The sequence below is a fragment of the Impatiens glandulifera genome, chromosome 1, assembly GCF_907164915.1.
Source record: "Impatiens glandulifera chromosome 1, dImpGla2.1, whole genome shotgun sequence".
Lineage (NCBI taxonomy): Eukaryota > Viridiplantae > Streptophyta > Magnoliopsida > Ericales > Balsaminaceae > Impatiens > Impatiens glandulifera.
In genome coordinates, this window is record NC_061862.1 from 96,014,721 (window position 1) to 96,036,167 (window position 21,447).

Genomic DNA, 21,447 nt, shown 5'->3' on the forward strand with positions numbered 1-21,447 from the left:
CCTACCGGTCCAATCAAGAATATTGGTCCTGCAAATAACAGTTCTACCGGTCCAGTCCAAAATTCCAGTCCTGCAAATACTGGTCCTACTAGTCCAGTTCAGAATAATGGTCCTAATAATACTGGTCCTATTCAAAATACTAGTCCTGATGATACCGGTTCTGGTTAGTGTACCAACCCTACTAATGCTGGTATTGGCTACACTATTCCTGGATATGCTTCATCGATCCTGCTACTGTTGGTCCTGACTTCATCAGTCCTACTACTGCCGGTCTTGGCTCCACCGGTTCTATTACTATTGGTCCCGGCTATACCGGTCATGGATTTGCTCATCACTGGTAAAAAAGGGGTCAAAATCGAGAGTTTTTACTCTCGGTATTGACCCTATAACTTTCGGTATAGACACATTACCGAAGGTTTTGGTAACTCTCGCCATCCATCGGTATTGACTCTTTCGTTAAAAACAATTGGGCATTTACCGAGAGATATCGTAGAGTTTTCGGTTTAGATACCCTAGAGTAAAACCGAAAGGTAATTGAAAGACTTTCGGTTTTCCTCTTTGTGGAAAAACCGAGAGTTTTACAAATAACTCTCGGTTTTCTCCATTTGAAGAAACCGAGAGTTATTAGAAAACTCTCGGTTTTTCCACAAAGAGAAAAACCGAAAGTTTTCTAATAACTCTCGGTTTTCTCCATTTGAAGAAAACCGAGAGTTATTAAAAATCTCTCGGTTTTTCCACAAAGAGGAAAACCGAAAGTTATATGAAATCTCTCGGTTTTTCTGTTTGTGGAAAAACCGAGAGTTTTCATATAACTTTCGGTTTTCTTCAAAAATGGAGAAAACCGAGAGTTATTTGTAAAACTCTCAGTTTTTCCATTTGAAGAAAAACCGAGAGTTTTCATATAACTCTCGGTTTTCTTCAAATGGAGAAAACCGAGAGTTATTTGTAAAACTCTCGGTTTTTTAATTTGAAGAAAAACCGACAGATTTCAATATTACTTTCGGTTTTTCCTGTAAATTTTTAAAAATGTGCTGATTATTTTGCTTGCAACCAAAACCTTGCAACCAAATCCTGTTCAGCCAAACCAATATATCAATAATAAAAGAAATGACACATACATTAAACGATCACATTAAATGATCATTATCATTACAAAATTCGCAATCAAACTAATAATCCGAACAATCTGTTATAAATTCAAATTGACACAACTACTAATGAAAACATGTTTTGAATCGAAAAAACCAATGACAACGTACTAGAATTAGCTTGTGGGGGGGGGGGAGGTGGTTGTTGCCTCATATATAATTCGATTCTCTCCATTCTTGCATTCATCTCTAACTTCTCCCTCTCCATTCTTGTCACAATTTCTTCCTTTTCCGCTTGCATTTCTTCAATTTTGTGCATTCTTTCTTCATCCCTCTTCTCCAATTCCTCCAGCTTGAGTTTCATTGTTTGATTCTCTTCTAACAATCGCTCATTGTTTTGTTGTGAACTGTTTCCACTTCGACGATCCTCACGAAAGTGTGTGGGCCGGACGCCTGATCCCATTCCGAACACTACCCCGTGTTTTTGTTGTCCGAACACCCTCTCCGTCAATTCAAAATCCGATATTCCCGGTTCGTTACTAACAACCTCCTCCATCTCAACCTGCACAATTGAAATAAAGTATCATTTCTATAATAAAAAACTAGGCATATTCAATTCACTTACAATTTTCTCTTGCACGTGTTCGTCCGGGACGGGTGTTGGGTTTTCTTTTGTCGGTTTTGGGGTACGGGTCCTCTTGAATACTTCAATGACAGACGGTGCCCGTCCCATTTCCATCGACTGTTGAAATAAATGATTTATATAATTAATAACAATCTTTAGATTAAGTTATTACAAATAATGTACTTACCAACTCTTCTTCAATTTGTGCAAACGGTCTACTTCCCGTACAATGTGGGAATTTCAGCTTCTTCCTGTTAATAATATTTGTACGACTGTTTTTCTGTATTTGAAATAAAAAATAAAGTTAGATTAATTAATATCAACTTTTATTTGAATTATGAAACCGTACCTTAAATTTTTCTGTGAAGAAATGGTTTCGACACACAAACTCCCAATCATCTCGATCGTAGTCTGGTGGAGGATTAGCCAGTACCGCCGCCTCGTCTCCTTTGTGGACGCGGATATATGTCTTGTTCAAATCTGACCGCCATCTATCCCATATCTGATTGGCGTGTCCCAATCCGGTCTTTCGAAAAGACTCAATATCACCATTAGTAGCTTCGAACGGATCCTGAAAAAAATAACATCCAAATGTTAAAAATAATTATTTAATGACGTAATGTATAATCAAGTAATAAGTATTACCTTGATAGCAGTCCACAGTGAATCCAATTGGTCTGCACTTAATGCCTTCCACTTTAGAAGACGGTGTGAGACGGTTGCGGGGTCCCATATAATCGACCCCACATGTCTAGACCACCGTGTTCTTCCCACGTCTGTACCGCCTAGCGTCCCATCCTTCTCTCTAAACGTAAGAGGAATCCTTGTCCCCTCTACCCTCTTAGACAACGCAATATTCTTGTTCTTCCCCCGTCTCTTGCGGGCAGAAGATTCTCAAAAAATTATCAAAATCATAATTAGATACGTCAATCAATTGAAACACTACCTAATTTGTAAAAGAGTTACCTGTCGATGATGGGTCGGGTGTGGAACCGTGCTCCTCCTCGTCATCCTCCTCGATAGGCTCCTCGAGACCCTCGTCTTCAGCGTCATCGTCATCCACCATATCAGCAAACGTGCTCTCTATAAACTCTTGGAGCTCCGTAGCCTCAACATCCTCGTCTGTTGGGGGAGTAGTAGCTATCGGGACCACAAGAATAGGTGGTTGGTCTCTAGAAGACGATCCTCGGAGCTTTAAGGTCTCGGATTGGGCAAATAGGTTTTGGTAGCTTTTATCCAATTTCTTGGGTGTTTTCCTCATACTCTTCCAAGTTGTTTTAGGACCTTCAGACATTCTTAATGCACCATTAATAAAAATGAGTGAATAATTGAAATAAAGTAGTAATAAGAATGAATATAAAGTAAAAACATAAATCTACCTAATTAATTAATCTGAACTATATGTTTGTAAACTGCGGTTTTATTTTTGTCACAATCTTCCAACCGGGTCGGGCTGACATATCAGGGGCGTAGAATACTTGTTTCGCTTGACTCGCCAATATATACGGGTCTTGACTTTGGGTTTTCAAAATTCGGTTTACATTTACACTTACGAAGCCATATTTATCCACTTTCACTCATAGTTCCCCCGAGTGTGTATCAAACCACTTACACTTGAATAAAACAACTCGTTTGTGAGAAAAGTATTGTACTTCGATTATATCCGTTAAAACTCCGTAGTATGACATAGTTTCAGACCCGTTGTACCCCTCAACAACCACTCCACTATTTTGAGTGGTCAAACCTTCGTCGTGTTTTTCTGTACAGAATTTGTATCCGTTTACTTTACACCAACCATACATAGACGAGTACATACTTGGACCTTCTCCTAAGATCTTGAGGTCTCTTGATATGTCGTTAAATTCTGCTAAATGGGCGACCTATATATGTATCCGAAATGAAGTTGTTAAAATGAATAAAAAGAGTTAGGATATATGGTTTATAATTTACTCACTCAATGCTTGAAATAGGCGGCAAACGTTTCTCCACTGGACTCGTTGTTATAATCTCTACAAATATATCGAATATTAAATAGCACACTCTTTAATACTAATTAGTAACAGCAACATCGAATCTTACATGTAAAAAGGTTCTGCTTCGGGACAATTTTTCAAAATGTAAGAATGAGCTGTCACTCGATCGATATAATCCAAGTTGTATACTTTTCCGTTAGATAGGTCTTCCAACGATGCAAATTTTGTAATGCCCGAGATTTCAGGTTGTTCATTTTCTTGCTCTTGTTCCTCCATATACCTGGCACATAAACTAATACTCTCATTAACAAGATAACTCTCGTTTATAGAGGCTTCGGGGTGGTTATTATTCCGCAAATATCTTTTCATTGTACCCATGTAATGTTCAAACGGATACATCCATCGATACTGAACAGGTCCTCCAAGCAAATCCTTAAATGACAAATAAACCAGGAGATGCATCATGATGTCGAAGATTGACGGCGGAAAAATCATTTCAAATTTGCAAAGTGTCAATGTAATATCCATGTACAATTGTTCGAGGTCCTCTTGAATCAACTTTATGAAGCACACAACAACCGAAAGAAACGAGACAAATTTACTAACGCATCATACACATTATCTGGAAGTAATCCACGAGTTGCTAAAGGAATACGATATTCCAATAAAATGTGACAATCATGACTCTTTAATCCCGAAATCTTTTTCTCTTCCAAATTTACACAACCGCCGATATTTGAGCAAAAACCATCAGGCAACTTGAGATCTTTCAAGAAGTTACAAAGACGTTTTTTATTTTCGGATGTCAAAGTGAAAAGCGCTTCTGGATAATGAACAACTCCTTCATCATTTATAGGATGTAACCATGATTTTATGCCTAAGTGTTCTAAGTCTTTACGGGCTTTAGGACCATCCTTAGTCTTCTCTTTCACATTCATTATTGTTCCCAACACGCTATCACAAATATTTTTCTCAATATGCATCACATCCAAATTATGTCTCAATAATAGTGATTTCCAATAAGGCAAACGGAAGAAAATGCTAAGTTTGTTCCAATTGTCTCCCCGCGTTTCATGATATATCTTGGTTCTCTTGCTCAGATCCGTACTAAGTATTATGTCTTCTAGGTCTCGTGCTTTCTCGTAACTTTCTTGCCCCGTTAACAATCTAGGGGGATCTCTATAATCAGTTCGACCATCAAACGACTCTTTATCCCTTCTGTATTTGTGCTTCGGTGGAAGGAAGCGTCTATGACCCAAGTAACATTGTTTGGAACCATGAACCAATCGAAGAGATACTGTGTTGTTGTTACAACAAGGACAAGCAAATTTACCTTTCGTACTCCAGCCTGATAAATTCGCGTAGGCGGGAAAGTCGTTAATGGTCCACAACAGCGCCGCTCGCATGTTAAAGTATTGCGAGGTGTGTGCATCAAACATTTTCACACCTGTTTGCCACAGTTCATGTAACTCTTCGATCAATGGCTGGAGAAATATGTCAATTGCATCTCCCAGACTCTTTGGACCCGAAATTAACATAGATAAAATGAAATTGCTAGAATCCATGCAAGTCGTGGGTGACACATTATAAGGAACGAGAATAACCGGCCAAACATTGTATGATTTTTTCCCATTTGCAAATGGTTGAAACCCATCGCTTGATAAACCCAGTCTTACGTTTCGAGATTCTGAAGCAAAATCTGTATAATTTTCATCAAACGTCTTCCAAGTTAAGGAATCAGCGGAATGTCTCAACGTATCACTATCAACTCTTCCTTCTTTATGCCATCTCATCATTGGAGCCGTTTTTGAGGACATGTATAGTCTTTGCAGTCTTGGTATTAAAGGGAAATATCTCAACACCTTTTTTGAAATGAATTTCCCATTTTGCTTCTCTCGAACTGTCTCACTTGTTTGGTCAACTTTCCATCTTGAAAGACTGCAAACCCTGCAAGAATCTTCATTTATATAGTCCTTCCAAAATAGCATACAGTTGTTCTTACATGCGTCTATCTTGTCATATTTAAGCCCGATATTAGTAATGAATTTTTTACTTTCGTAGTATGAGTTTGGCAATTGAGCGTCAATCGGTAATATGTAGTCTTTAAGCAAACGCAGCAACATATCGAACGAAGAATTCGTCCATTGACATACATTTTTTATGTGAAGTAGTTTCAGTAGTGCTGATGATTTCGTTATTCGAGCACCTTCATACAATGGCCGTTTGCAATTATCAAGCAATTTATAAAATCTATGCGCATCTTTGATTGGTTCATCGTTGTTCGGGACATCATTAACGTTGGGGAACATATCGTTTATAAATTCGTGCATATAACGTTCTTCGTTGACCTCTTCATTAACTGTATTATTCATCTCCGGTCTCGTATCGTTGAATTCCGACACGGCATCTTCCGACTGTTCATCGTCGTCATCATCATCATCGAAGTCATCGGTATCTTCATCGACATCGTCATTAACCACTTGAATAGTACGTCTTTTTTCTCCATGAAAATACCAATACTCATAATGAACATTTATTCCATAAACGATGAGGTGAGTCTTCACTTCGTCTATTTCCATAAACGGCGTGTTCAAGCATTTCACGCAGGACATTTCACGGTTTGTCGGGATGTACTCCTAACAGCATACTCGAGGAATTTGTCAACACCTTCCTCGTAATCTGGATGATCTCGACGTAAGGTCATCCATATTTTATCGGGTACTTCCATATTTCTAATAAAATGGAAAACAACCCGCATTATTATTAACTTAAATTTGTCTAAATTAATTAGGCTTACATAATGCTAACACAATTTCTACATATTCTATCATTATCCAACCAAAGTTCAATTTAATCTAACATTATCCAACCAAAATTCCACCTAAACAAACAATATTTCATTCATATACATTTCAAACATAATCTAACATTATTTCATTCATATACATTTCAACAATATCTAATGTTATCCAAGCCAAATTCCACACAAACATTCATATTTCATTAATATACATTTCAAACATAATCTAACATTATCCAAGCCAAATTCCACCTAAACAAACAATATTTCATCATAAACATTTCAAACCTAATCTAACCAATCTAGCACGACAGTCTTCAATCTGGCCTAATTCAAATAACCAATCATCATTAATCTAACCAATTTTTTAAACTAATCAAACCTAGTCAAACACTATTTCAATCATACATAATTCAAATAATTTAATTCATACCTAAAATCCAATATAATACAAACAATGCAATTCTAACCTAAAATCTAATTTATTCATACATAAACCAAATCTAACATAATCAACTCTAATTCAAACAATTCAATTCATACCTAAAATCCAGTATAATCCTAACAACATAAAAATCCTTAAAAACTGACCTTTTTTAGGAGTTGTGCCGGCGACGGTGGAGAGGCGCTGCGACGGTGGAGGAGGCAGCTGAAGGTGGAATAACCTCTGCAATCTTCAAGAGACAGACGATTCTAATCCAAAATCAGACAAAATCAAACCATATTATCTAACTTAAATTTAACATAAATCCAAGAAAGTTCAAACTATATATATCATATACCAAACAAAATATAATCTAACAATCCTAATTTAACAAATCAATATAAAAACCAAATCTAACCAAAATATTGAACATATAACCTAAATCTGACATTAATCAAACATTTTCAAACCAAATCTAATAACCAAAATCAAATCTAAATCAAACATAATTCAAACAAAACCTAAATCAAACATAATTCTAACATAAATAATATATAATCAAACAAAAACTAACCTAAATCAAACTCAAATCAAACCAAATAATCATCATATCAAACAAAATATATCATAATCAAAACATAAACTAACCTAAAATCAAACTGAATAACCATCAATCAAACTAATATAATGAAACCAATATAATCAAACCTAAAATCAAAAATATAACCTAAAATCAAACTAATTGAACAATCTAACTCATATAACCTAAAATCAAACTAATTTAACAATTAATCAAACCAATATCAAACCTAAAATCAAACTAATTTAACAATCAATCAAATCAATATCAAACCTAAATTCAAACTAATTTAACAATTAATCAAACCAATATAAAACCTAAAATCAAACTAATTTAACAATCAATCAAACTAACCTAAAATCCAAAATCTAAATAACCTAAAATCCAAAATCAAACCTATATAACCTGAAATCCAAAATCTAACCTAAAATCCAAAATCTAACCTAAAATCAAACTAACCTTTGCGGATGTAAGTTGAATCGGATGGCGGCAGCAGGAGGCGGCGACTGTCTTCAATCGACGACGACAGTCTTCAATCACCGGCGTCGTCGATCCAAGTGGAGGCAGCGAGCGGCGTCGTCGATCCAAGCGGAGGCAGCGACCTGGCGGCGGAAAGCCTTCTTCAATCAGCGGCGACGTCAATCAGATGAGGGCGGCGCGGCTTCGTCTTCGATTGCGAGCTGGAGGACGCGGATGGGAAGGAGGCGGCGCGGAAGAAGAAGCGGAAGAAGAATCGGGATAAGAGAAATAAAACGGGGAAAGAAGAAAGAAAAAAAGCAGGTTTTGTTTTTTTTAAATGTCATTTCCGAGAGTTAATCATATAACTCTCGGTTTTGATCATTTGATTAATTTCCGAGAGTTATATGATTACCTCTGGGTTTTGATCATTTAATTAATTTCCGAGAGTTAATCATATAACTCTCGGTTTTGATCAATTAAATTCCGAGAGATATGTCTAAATCTCTCGGTTTTGAAATGTGTACAATTTAATTTAATTAGATAAAAACGAAAGTTAATTATATAACTTTCGGTTTTGATGGTTATTTCCGAAAGTTATACAATTAACTTTCGGAATTACAATTTCAAAAATTGTTAAATTATTTGGTTTTTAACCTTCTAATGACTTTGAACAGCATTATTTTAACACATTTGATAACCTTAAAACATTACACAATCCATATGATCAAACTTTGTACACATTCATATGATCATCAAACACAACCATACATATACACTTCTTTATATAATCAAACACAATCATAAAGATTTTAACATCAAACACAATCTTCATTTTAAAAATATAACACACACTTGATTATATTAGTTAGGAGTCTAGATTAGTAGGTTTAAAACAAAATAATGTAACAAATTAGGAAGTGGTAAAACCGAAAGTTAATAGTATAACTTTCGGTTTTTATTGGTATTTGCGAAGGTTTTGAATAAACCTCTCGGTCCTGACCCTAAACAGAATGTTTTTAGGAAGGGTCAAAACCGAAGGTTTTCAAATAAACCTTCGGTTTTTACCTTCCCCATACTTAGAAAATTTTTGGATTTTTTTAACCGAGGGTCAAAACCGAAGGTTTTCAAATAAACCTTCGGTTTTTACCACTCCCCATACTTAGAAATTTTTTGGATTTTTTTAACCGAGGGTCAAAACCGAAGGTTTTCAAATAAACCTTCGATTTTTACCCTTCCCCATACTTAGAAAATTTTTGGATTTTTTTAACCGAGGGTCAAAACCGAAGGTTTTCAAATAAACCTTCGGTTTTTACCCTTCCCCATACTTAGAAAATTTTTGGATTTTTTTAACCGAGGGTCAAAACCGAAGGTTTTCAAATAAACCTTCGGTTTTTACCCTTCCCCATACTTAGAAAATTTTTGGATTTTTTTAACCGAGGGTCAAAACCGAAGATTTTCAAATAAACCTTCGGTTTTTACCCTTCCCCATACTTAGAAAATTTTTGGATTTTTTTAACCGAGGGTCAAAACCGAAGGTTTATTTGAAAACCTTCGGTTTTTACCCTTCCCCATACTTAGAAAATTTTCAGATTTTTTTAAACAAGGGTCAAAACCGAAGGTTTATTTGAAAACCTTCGGTTTTTACCCTTCCCCATACTTAGAAAATTTTCAGATTTTTTTAAACAAGGGTCAAAACCGAAGGTTTATTTGAAAACCTTCGGTTTTTACCCTTCCCCATACTTAGAAAATTTTTGGATTTTTTTAACCGAGGGTCAAAACCGAAGGTTTATTTTAAATAAACCTTCGGTTTTGGCCATGCTGTTTTTTTTTAAAAAAGAAGGAAAAGCAAACAAAAATAAAATAATTCATGAATTACATATTAAAACCAAACCAAAGACAATAATAATAATTCATAATTATTAAAACAAAACACATAAAAATGTCATCGCTCGTACGGAAAACAAAAAACATAATTAATTAAACAATATAATCTATAAATTATTAGATGGGGGGAGGAGGGGGTGGTTGATTCAGTCGACTCCTCAACAATACAAGTTTCTGTTCGAGATTCTCTAATCTCTGGGCCATTTCAGCCCTACCCGCTTTAATTTCACTCAGCAACCGGCCTCTTTCCGCATCCCTCAATCGGATTTGCTCCATTTCCAACGTCATTTGTCTCACCTTTTCCTCTCGTGCCGCAATTTCTGTTTGTGCTAGCAAATTCTGGTAACACGAAGGCAGTTTCTCCGGTGTACGCCGAAGACTATTCCATGAATCACCCATCCTAAATGCATTTCAGATATATGTATATATATATATATTAATCAAACAAAATATACCGTAACCTAAATCTAATATAACTTCAATCAAAAAAAATAACAAATCTAACAAAATCATATATATTTAACAAACTAACCTAAATCTAATCTAAACAATAACGTATAGAAAAATCTAAATCAATGAAACAAACAAATAATTTAAACTAGCCTAAATCTAGATAATATATATAAACTACATTATAAGAAATCTAAATCTAATAATAAACAACAAATAAAAAAAATAAATGAAACAAACCTGAACGCGAGAAGAGAAGAAGAGAAGCGGCGTGGGGGACGGCGTGGGGGAGGCGGCTGCAGCGCGGAAGAGAGAGAAAGGAGAGATGAGTGGAATGAAAAAGAGAAGGGTTATGGTTTATATTTATAGAGGTAGATGCCGAAGGTTTATTAAAAACCCTTCGGAAATAACCATTAGAATTATTTTTAATTGAGCCAAAACCGAAGGTTCTTTGGAAAACCTTCGGAAAAGAGAATTTCAAAATAGGTAAAACCGAAGGTTCTTTGAATAACCTTCGCAATTAAAAATCTCCGGGATTGCAAAACCGAAGGTTTTTGTAAAAACCTTCGCAATTAACCCACGTCCAACACTTAGAATTATTTTTGGTTTTTTGGGAAGGTAAAACCGAAAGTTCTACAAAGAACTTTCGGTAATAATTAATAACCCCGAAGGTTTTAAACCCCTATCGGAATCTATTTTTAATACCGAAAGATTTATTCCTCTCGGGAGTATTTAGGAGAGTTTTATAAAACCTTCGTAAAAACCTGTCGGTAAAGATCGATTTTTTACTAGTGCATGTTACTGGTCCTGCTACTACCGGTCCTGGCTTCACCGGTCCTAGTGCTGGACATAAAACTGGTCCTAATGTAACTGTTAGTCATGGGATCCAAAGACCTTTGGGATGCGAAATTCTTGGCCCTTATGAAGCAAGGAAACTTAGCCCTGGCCGTGCTCCAATAGGTTCAAATAGAACCTTACACATGAGTCGCGTGTATAATCCTCAAAGTTCGAAGAATGCAAGTAGGAACCGAAGAAACAATGTCATTAGAATTCAAAATGACTCAATCCTTAGACTTAGAGACAACTTTCGCGATTGTGACCGGGAGAATTTTGGATTAAAAAATATTGAACAACTTGCAAACAACCAGGAAGCTCTTGAGAAGATCTGGTGAATCTCAGGTTTTGTGAAATAAAAAACTCAAATGCAGACAAGAATAAGTCGATCATGAATAAGGCAGCGAGCCTTTGGCTCTAAGTCGGGGCGAATCAAAATTGGTACGAAATATGAATCCAGTAGTGGGGAGGTTCAAAGTAAAAAAAAACCCACTAGAAGAGAACATGCTAAAACTCGAAAATAGAGCAAAAAGATTGTGGATCTAAAGACTACTAACTCTATTACGGAAGAAGACGAGATCTATAAAATACACTCCCCGTCGAATGGGAACATTATCCATGACAATCAAAATGGTATCCATTGAAGATAGTGAGGACAATGACGCTTATGACTACTCTGATGATGAGGTCCAAGACAACCTTGAAAATCAGGAACTGGACACCTATATTCATTCATAAATATAGTAATATGGAACATAAGATGTCTTAATGATCCTCTGAAATACAAAGAAATTAGAAGGATCATTGAGAACCAGAAGATTACTATAATGGGTATTCTTGAAACAAAAGTCAAAAGTCGGAACGTTGACAAGGTTAGCATGTTGTGTATCGACAGTACTTGAGAACTTATACACAATTCAAATGACAAAATGGGCAGAATCTGGGTTACCTGGGATAATAAAGTCACTGAGGTCAAGCCTCTCTTCTCTAATGATCAAACAATTCTGGTCGAGGTCAAAGACAGAATCACTAGAATTGAGTTCCATCTTGCTATTATGTAGGCTAGCAACTCAAGCACTAACAGAAGGCTACTCTAGAGATGCCTTATGAACTAGATTAGTGGTGATAAGCCTTGGTCCGTCCTCAGTGACTACAAAGTAATTAGAAATGAAACCGATCATTAGAATCTAAAACACTCAGTATATGATCGATTTTAATAACTACATTAGAGATATGGGTTGTATTGAGCCTACTAATTCTGGAAACTTCTTCACCCGGTCTTCTGCGCAAGGTGATTGGAATATCAGGAAAAGTAGGATTGACAGATGCCTGGTCGAGAAATGGATCAATCAATTTCTTAGGAACCAAATTCACGTTCTGAATCCAGGAATCTCTAATCATTGCCCGATTAAATTGTTCTGGGAGAAGGGGGAAATGTTAAAGAGGCCCTTCAAAATTTTCAATTTATGAATGGAAAATGACAAGTTCAAGGATATTATTGAAAGTGTCTGGTCTAAACAAAGCAGGGGTTCTAATATGTACAGAGTTTCTAAGAAACAAAGGCTTCTAAAGAATCATCTCCAAAGCTTCGACAAGAAAAAGTTCAGCAATATTTTCAATAGGGTTCTATTTGCAAGGGAGAAACTAGATGAGGTTCAGAAGAGATTATTAAAGGAGGATAGCGATGAACAACTCAATGAGGAAGAGAGAAGTTCACTCGAAAACTTCAGGAAGCTGAGTCTCCTCGAAGAGAACTTTGTTAGACAGAAGTAAAAACAGAAATGGCTCTCCCTGGGGAAAAAATACGGCTTTCTTCTATAGAAAATGTAGGGCCACTAACATGAGAAACAATGTGTATAGACTGAAGAACGACGACAACGAGTACATTCAGGGTTAGAAAGGTGTGCATGATATCTGGCTATTGAGTTTAATAAGTATCTAATGGGTACTAGAAAGCAACAACAAAGTCACCTAATACCCTATATCAGATCATCGACAGAAAAATCTCTATTGAAGACAGTCGTGAGTTAATAAGGGTTGTCACAAGAGTTGAGGTTAAAGAGGCTCTATTTAGTATCGATGGAAACAAGAGATCGAGTCCGGATGGGTTCAATGCATAGTTCTTCAAGGACAATTGGTCAGTTGTGGGTAATGATGTTACTAACGGAGTTCTGGAGTTTTCCAAGAACATGAAGATGCTGAAGTAATGGAATATGGTTGTCTTGACCTTGATCCCCAAAACTACGGTGCCCGAGAAAGTACAAGATTTCAAACCAATTTCCTGTTGCGATGTGGTTTATAAAATAATTTCAAAAATAATTTCTAAACGTTTTAAAAATGTCATAAAAAAATTATAAATCTAAATCAGTCTGCATTCATCCCTGGTAGAACAATTTCTCATAATATTTTTCTCATGTAGAGCCTTCTCAAAGGCTACGGGAAAAAGAAAATACCTCGAGAGTGACTTTCAAAATAGACATCAAGAAATCTTTCGACTCTGTTAGATGTGAATCTATTCGGGATTTTCTGGTTGTTTCTTCTTTTCCTATGATTTTTATTGATTGGATGATGCAGTGCGTTTCTTTAACACATGTTTTGTTGTTAGCGTCAATGGAGTCCACGGAGGCTACTTCAAGGGTGAAAACGGGGTGAGACAAGGGGACCCCCTCTCTTCTTACCTTTTCGTAGATATCATAGCGATCTTTGAGAGCATCTTTGCGATATTCGGAAAGAGTCGTCCATAGACCTTTCACCATTTCTGTGAGGTAGAGGAGGGTAACCCATTTATGTTTTGCTGACGATTTGTTCATCCTAGTGCACACTGAAGTTGATTACATTAAAACTATTAGGGCTGCACTAATTTTTTTTCTGAGGTTATAGGTCTTACTATTAACGAAAGAAAAAGTATGACATTTTACGGAGGCGTAAACGACGAAACAATACAGGACATCTTCAACATCATGGAAATAGCGGAAGACAGTTTTCCCATAAAGTATTTAGGGATTCCGTTAACCGCGAAACAGATTGAGATATCACATTACAAGCTGCTGATTGAAAAGGTAAAAAACACGATATCTGACTGGGCAGCAAAGAAACTTTCTTATGTAGGAAGGATTGAGCTTATCAAGAGTGTAGTCATGGGCATATTTGGTTACTGAATACAACAGATGGTCATTCCGAAGAAAGTAATAAATGATCTTTATACACTGATGAGAAACTTCATCTGGGGCAATAGCGAAAGAGGAGGAAAGAAAGTCAAATGGATCACTCTTTGCAAACCGAAGGAGGAGGGAGACATTGACCTTAAGAACTGTGTCGAGTGGAACAAATCTCTAACCTTCAAGCATCTGTGGGCATTATAGCGCAACCAGGAATCACTATGGATCAAATGAGTACACACGAGATTTATAAAACACAAAACCAGTATCTAGACTTGCAGAATCAACGAAGGTATGAGCTGGTCTCTAAAGAAAATTCTTAAATTGAGAAACAATATTGCAGATATTTATGACATTCGGTTAGGGGACGGGAAAGGCACTCTGTTCTAGTACGACCTTTGGTTCGAAAATCAGCCAATCATTCATAAGGAGGAGTTCAAAAATACTTGTGTCGGAAGAGACTATGCAATGTGAAAATCAGAGACATCAAAGATGAGAATTGAGACTCGCTCCTGAGAAGACTTCCAGAGGGATAGAGGATACTGGATCACATAAGCAGCATACAACTCCACGACAAGCCCAACGTTCATGAGGGGAAAGTCGAGGACAATGGGAAGCTGGTTTCAAAGAGAATATGGAAGGCAACCCGGAAAAAAGTACAGAAAATAGAATGAGTTCCTCTTGTATGGTCAATCAAGATCATTCTGCGACACTAGTTCATCCTATGGCTCGCCTTCTGGGAAAGACTCAGCACTCAAGACCGCATCAGTAAGTATATGAGCGTCCCAGACGTGAATTGTCTTATATGCAATGGAAACGAAGAAACCATTGATCATCTGGTTGGGAGCTGCAAAATTGCATCGGAACTTTGGGATATATTTGCAAAGAGTTTGGAGTTGTTTAGTTTCCCGAAAGGATGGAAAGCAATCAAAGAGGTAGAAATGCTCAAAGCGAAAGAAAAAAAATTCGCAACAAATGTATTCAAGTGAGGATTTGGAGCAGTGGTATACAATATCTGGCAGGAGCGGAATGTAAAAGTTTATGGTAGAACCCGCAGGAGCATCGAAAAGCTATGGAGAGATATCGTCTCAAATTACGGCGCCCTCGCGAGAACATGGAGGAGAATTCCAAATACGTAGCAGAATTAGAACATATGCAGAAGTTGGAATCTACCTTTTATGGAAATCACTAGAATTGAAAGCATTGTAATGAGATAATACGTTTACGTTCTTTGCTTTTTAGCTTTTATTTAGAAACTGTTACGAACTCAAAATCGTTATAGGTATGTCTAGAATGATCCCTTAAAACTCGTGGTTTTTTCCCTTTTTGGGAATTTTTAATGAACTGACGCTAAGTCGTTTTTCCCAAAAAAAAAGAAGTCAATTTTTTTTCCGACTTCATAGTATCAACTCATTAATTCAATCTCGTGTATAAATAATTATTTTGAATTTTTAATTTCTAGAAAGAGTTTGATCAAAGTATTAATAATTTGATGACGATGATTTTTTTTAGTGGGCCTTATTTCGAGTCATATTTCTTTGAAAGTTTATTTTATCTTTATAATTTTTAGAGAATGTTTTGCATCTTTTGACTTTGAATAGAGCTTTATTGACTCAGGGTATATTTGATAAATTCATTACACTTGAGTCTTTTTTTCGAGATGAACATCAATTAGTGATTTCAATATCTCAACGTCGATGAGTCGATTTGGCAATCGAGGTCTATCTGGTAGAATCGATACATTTATATTATTATCGTAGCAATAAGGACTAGGGTCCGTGTGAGCAACAAATGGTGATTTCAATACATCAACCAACACATAAGCCTCCTTTTTTAGTAACTCGTGTATATCTAATAGAATCGATACACACATGCTCTTGTGTAGCAATCAAGACTAGAGTCTAAGTGAGCAACATATGGTGATTTCAATATCTCAACCAACACAAGTACTTTTCTCTTTTCTATTTTTTTCCATTTTTTTTTCAAAGCCTTGATCTTTAAAACATCTTTGTTTTTGGACAATATGAAATAACATTTCTCAATTTGTGGCTTTCAGTTCAGCCTCAAAGTTTTTTTTTGTTTTTGCTACAAAATTTTCTTCGAGAATTAACTCTTCTTAAATATTTGTTAAACACGAGATGAAATTCCATCAGATGTCTCTTAATCGAATTTTGATGATTTCTTTTGAGATGATCATTTTGAAATAATGATCTTGACTCTACTCTTTCTTATTTCCTAAAATCTTTATTTTTTTTTATAGTAAGAAGGGTCAAAGCCTCAATCTTTCTTACAAAACATAAGAGTTTTATAAACATTCGACTGAACTTGAGAATAGGCTGACTACGTATATTCTATTACAGAAGAATCAAGTCGATATGTAGTTCCATTTTGACATAACTTTTATAAAACACTTTTACAAAAAGAAGATTGAAAATTTTATTTTTTTACAAAAGGTTTTTTTACCGGGGAACATTTCTTCAGTTGTGGTGCCCCTCACTAATGTTTTAGTAGAGAATTTTGTTTGAACTAAACATGACCTTGTGGTTATCGTATTTATGATAACCCAAATGTCATATTTGAAATACCTCTTGACATTTATTCTCCTATCATTTTTATTCAGTTTTGAGAAAATGTGTTATTTTTTGTCATATGAACTCAAATTTAGTTATTATTAGCGCAACCATTAGAGTAGTCGTTTGGGTCATCATGGATTTATTTTGACCATTTCATATGATAACTCTATCTTGGTGATCATTTTGGTTTTGGATAACGTTCTCGAAGAGTCGTGTTCAGAGGTTTCTAGATAATGGAGGATTAATGTCTCTTATGACATGCACATAATAAATGTACAAACACATGTTCTTAAATGAGTGAACACCTCTTTTCTCTTTTCTCATTTTTCTTTTGATATGAGAAATTGCCCATAATTTTAAGAATTATGGCCATTTTTTCGTTTTGAAAGTCAAGATGACCTTTGAGGTGTTCACTTTGACTATAATAGATACACTTATTAATAAATATAGTAGTCACGTAAAGGTTGTAGTGACGAAATTTAGTTGTTTGTGCACGACAATAACCGGCTTGGAGAGAGTGTCCAGGTTTTTTGTGCTAAGGGGAATCATAAGAGAGTATAATTCACCGATAGTGGAGGGGTAAACCACCGCCATAAATAGGGGTGTTCATTGGTTCGGTTTTCGGGTTATTCGAGTTTTCGGTTCGGGTTCTTCGAATTTTTTATATTTTTTAAGCAAATTCGAAAACCGAACCGATTTGAATAAATTCGAATTTGGTTTATTCGAATTCGGTGAATTCAAATTCGGTTCGTGTTTGGTCGGATATTCGGTTTAGACCAAATATACATCACCTACCCATAAAATAATTTTTTTTAAAAGAGTTAACAAAATACATAATTTGTTAAAAAGATCTTATCTACTTATATTATAAAAAAAATATAAATCACGCAAACTTAGCTTAGTGACTAACACCAATATATATTCGACAATTGAACGACAAAAGTAAAACAGTGTCGACGACGACAATATATGGCGGTTGAGATGTGTGAACAGTTAGAGAAAGAGGAAAATGAATGAGGGATTATGAATTTAATGTAGGAATCTAGTAGGAGGTCCATGATAATTTATTATATAATATGTAATAAGTTATATAATATATAATAAAAATAAATAATAAAAATGAATTCGGTTTTCGGTTTGGTTTTCGAGTTGAAACATAAACTCAAAAACCAAACCGAAAACCGTATTTGAATTCGAATCGGATTAAAATTCGATTCGTAAACCGATAATGTAATTCGAATTCGGTTGGATATTTGGTTCAGACCAAATATTGAACACCCCTAGCCATAAACCAGGAAATAACAACTCAATCGTGAATTTCTCCCCACATCTATAATGCCTACGTCCTATCGAGCAGTTCATCACCAAAGGGGGGGTCCATCCCATGTATTCTAGTTTTTCCTCTCGCAACATCCCTCTTATAGAACATATCGTCATTTTATTTAACGAATATTTACACGTATTTCAATAGACGTGTAAAGTGTATCGTGTAATACATTTGTTACACATCTTCAAATAAATAAGGTGTTTGTTTCATTTTCAAATAAAGCTTACGTAAATCAATTAAATAAGCTTTAAGTTCTTTTTATTATTTAAAATTTCACGTAAATCAATTAAATAATCTTTAAATTTATTAATATTTAAGATTCACATAAATAATTAGATAAACTTCAATATTTTTTATTTACTTATTTAAATATTCGTGTAAATCAATTAGATAAGTTTCAAAAAAAAATTATTTATTTATATAATTCACATAAATCAATTAGATAAATTTAAATTTTTATTAGATAAATATTCACGTAAATCAATTAAATAAGTTTCGAGTTTTTTTTTTTATTTTATCAATTATTTTTTAGTGTAAAATAATTTTAAAATACTTTTGAATGGTCAAACATTTGCTTTAAGCTAAGCCTCAAATGTCTCCAGTAGAGTCGTCAAAGAAGCTGTAACACCTCGAAATCTAACGGCTCTCTAATTTTAAATTTTTAATAGTCTTTTTATTCCCGGATTTGTTTTAGAAAATATTTAAATTTTTAAATAAATCGAGAATTGACTTTTTAGTTTATAGAGTCGCCACCTATTTTTTTCTAAAATTAGAAAAATATTTTGCGTAATTAATCGCTTTTAAGAGATTCTGTTTTGATTCAGGGCTTGGTTACACTCGAGAAATGACACTCACGCTTACTCCTCAATGCCTGTCATACGGTCTTTACTTTAAAATTTTGGCCAATTTTAAAATTTTATTATTTTATACTTTTAATTTGTAGATGATTTATATTTTTAATTTGTAGATAATTTAAATAATAATTTTTGAAGATTTTGAAATTTCAGAATTTAAATCATATTTGAAGATACTTGGAGATAGAATTTGATCCATTTTTTTTAATATGTTTTAGTGTTTTTTCTTCTAGTAATGTTCTTTGTATCCTCTCTCTTTCTCTCTTCTTTCTTGTACTTTCTTTTCTTCTTTCATTTTTTTTTTATTTTCTTCTTATTATTATTAAAAATATTATCTGTAAAATAAATATAATATTAAATTAGTGTCAAATATATATAATATTTAATCTATTTGTTTTTTACATTTTAATTTTATATTTTTTCGTCTTTTATTTTAAAATAGAATAAAATTATTTTATTTTTATTTAAATTGAGAACCTAAAATTTAGGTGTCTATCATCACTATTTAAAAATATTATTTATATATATAAAAAACCTATTTAAAACGTAATTTGCTTTAAATAAAAAAAATTATTTTTTATTTGTCTTTTTTTTTGTGCATTTTATCAAAAACACATTTATTTATTTTTTATTTTATACAACTGAAAAATAATATAATAAAATAAAGTAACGATTGTGTAATTAATTATAAAACTTAAGAAATAGTATATAAAAATTCATTATTTTCAATACTTTATTTTATATTTTTTTCATAAATAGTTATATATATAATTATATTTTCACATTTTAACTTCCTTTTTTAAATTTAATTTTTTCAACTTTTATATTTTTTCTTCACCAGATATTTTTAATAAATAGTTTTATATGTATATATCAATAATTTTATTTGTATTAATTATTTTATAATATATATAATTTTATATTATATATATATTAACGATACTAAAAAATTATATATATATATATATAATCTATTTAAAACTTAAATTTCATGTATTTGAATAAAAATAAATTAATTTTTTTTTTATTAATTTTCTAGATGAATTTTATAAAAAAAATAATTTTTTTTAATATTTTATTAGTAACAAAAAATATATATATACACAAAATTATAAAAAAATCTTAATAATTATAATTGTTCTAATACTTAAAGTGATCACATTTCACATTTAAGATCAGAATTTGAATCCTTAAAATACAAATTTTAAGGGACAGTGTGATGTTGATATATGTAGGTGTAAATTTGAAGAAATTATATGTGTTTAAAGGGATAGTGTGATGATGGCATATGTACAAATTTTAAAAAATTATATATGCTTGAATGTATAGTGTGTGCTAGTGGTATATGTGAGAGTGTGTGATAGTGGTATATGTGAGTGCAAATTTGAATGAATATATATGTTTGAGGAGATAGAGTGTTGATAATATATGTAGGGTGTTGTGCAATTTTGTGAGTGTTATGTGAGAAATTATAATTTGACTTAAATTGGTAGTGATCTTGGTGCAAATTAAATGAATTATATGTGTAATTTTATCAAAAAATATATTTTAAACTGATATTTATTAGGTTACAAAATATAGGAAAATGATAGAGAGGGGAAAAGAATTGACCGGAATATGTAGGGAAATGATGTGTCATCCTTCTATTGGATTAAAAATTTTAAAATGCTCTCTCCTATTAGATTTTCAATCAAATAGAATGATGACACCTCATTTCCCTATATATTTCTGTCAATTTTTTCATGCTCTCTATCATTTCCCCAAAATATATATGCACACACAAAATTGTAAATAAAACTCATCAGATGGTTAAAACGATCACCTTCTACACTTGAGACTAGGGTTCGAATTCTTGAAAATACAAATTTGAGTGAATTATATGGGTTTGAGGGGATAGTGTGATGGTGGTATATGTAGGTAAAAATTTGAATGAAGTATATGTGTTTAAAAATATATTGTGATGATGATATATGTTGGTACAAATTTGAATTAACTATATGTGTTTGAGAGTATAGTACGGTGGTGTTATATGTGAGTGTAAATTTGAACAAAATAAATATTTTTGAAAGAAAAGTGTGATAGTGTTTAATGTGTGTGCAAATTCGAATGAATCATATGTGTTTATATGTGATGCTTCCATTTTATTGAATATATTTTTTCCATCAAATTTTCAGTATGTAAGATGTCATTGAAAACATTATTAGATGCGATGAAAAAATGGTGCACAAAGTTGATTAGTTAGTCATTAATTGAAAGTATTATTGATTTTGGAGGAGGTATCTCATCTCATATTCAAAAATACAAACTCTTCCATTTGATATTTTTGTAATAGTTCAAAAACAATATGTCTATTAGAAAATGCAATATTGGGCCAACAATATTTGTCATATCTTATATTCTTTTCTGATTTATGTTGCA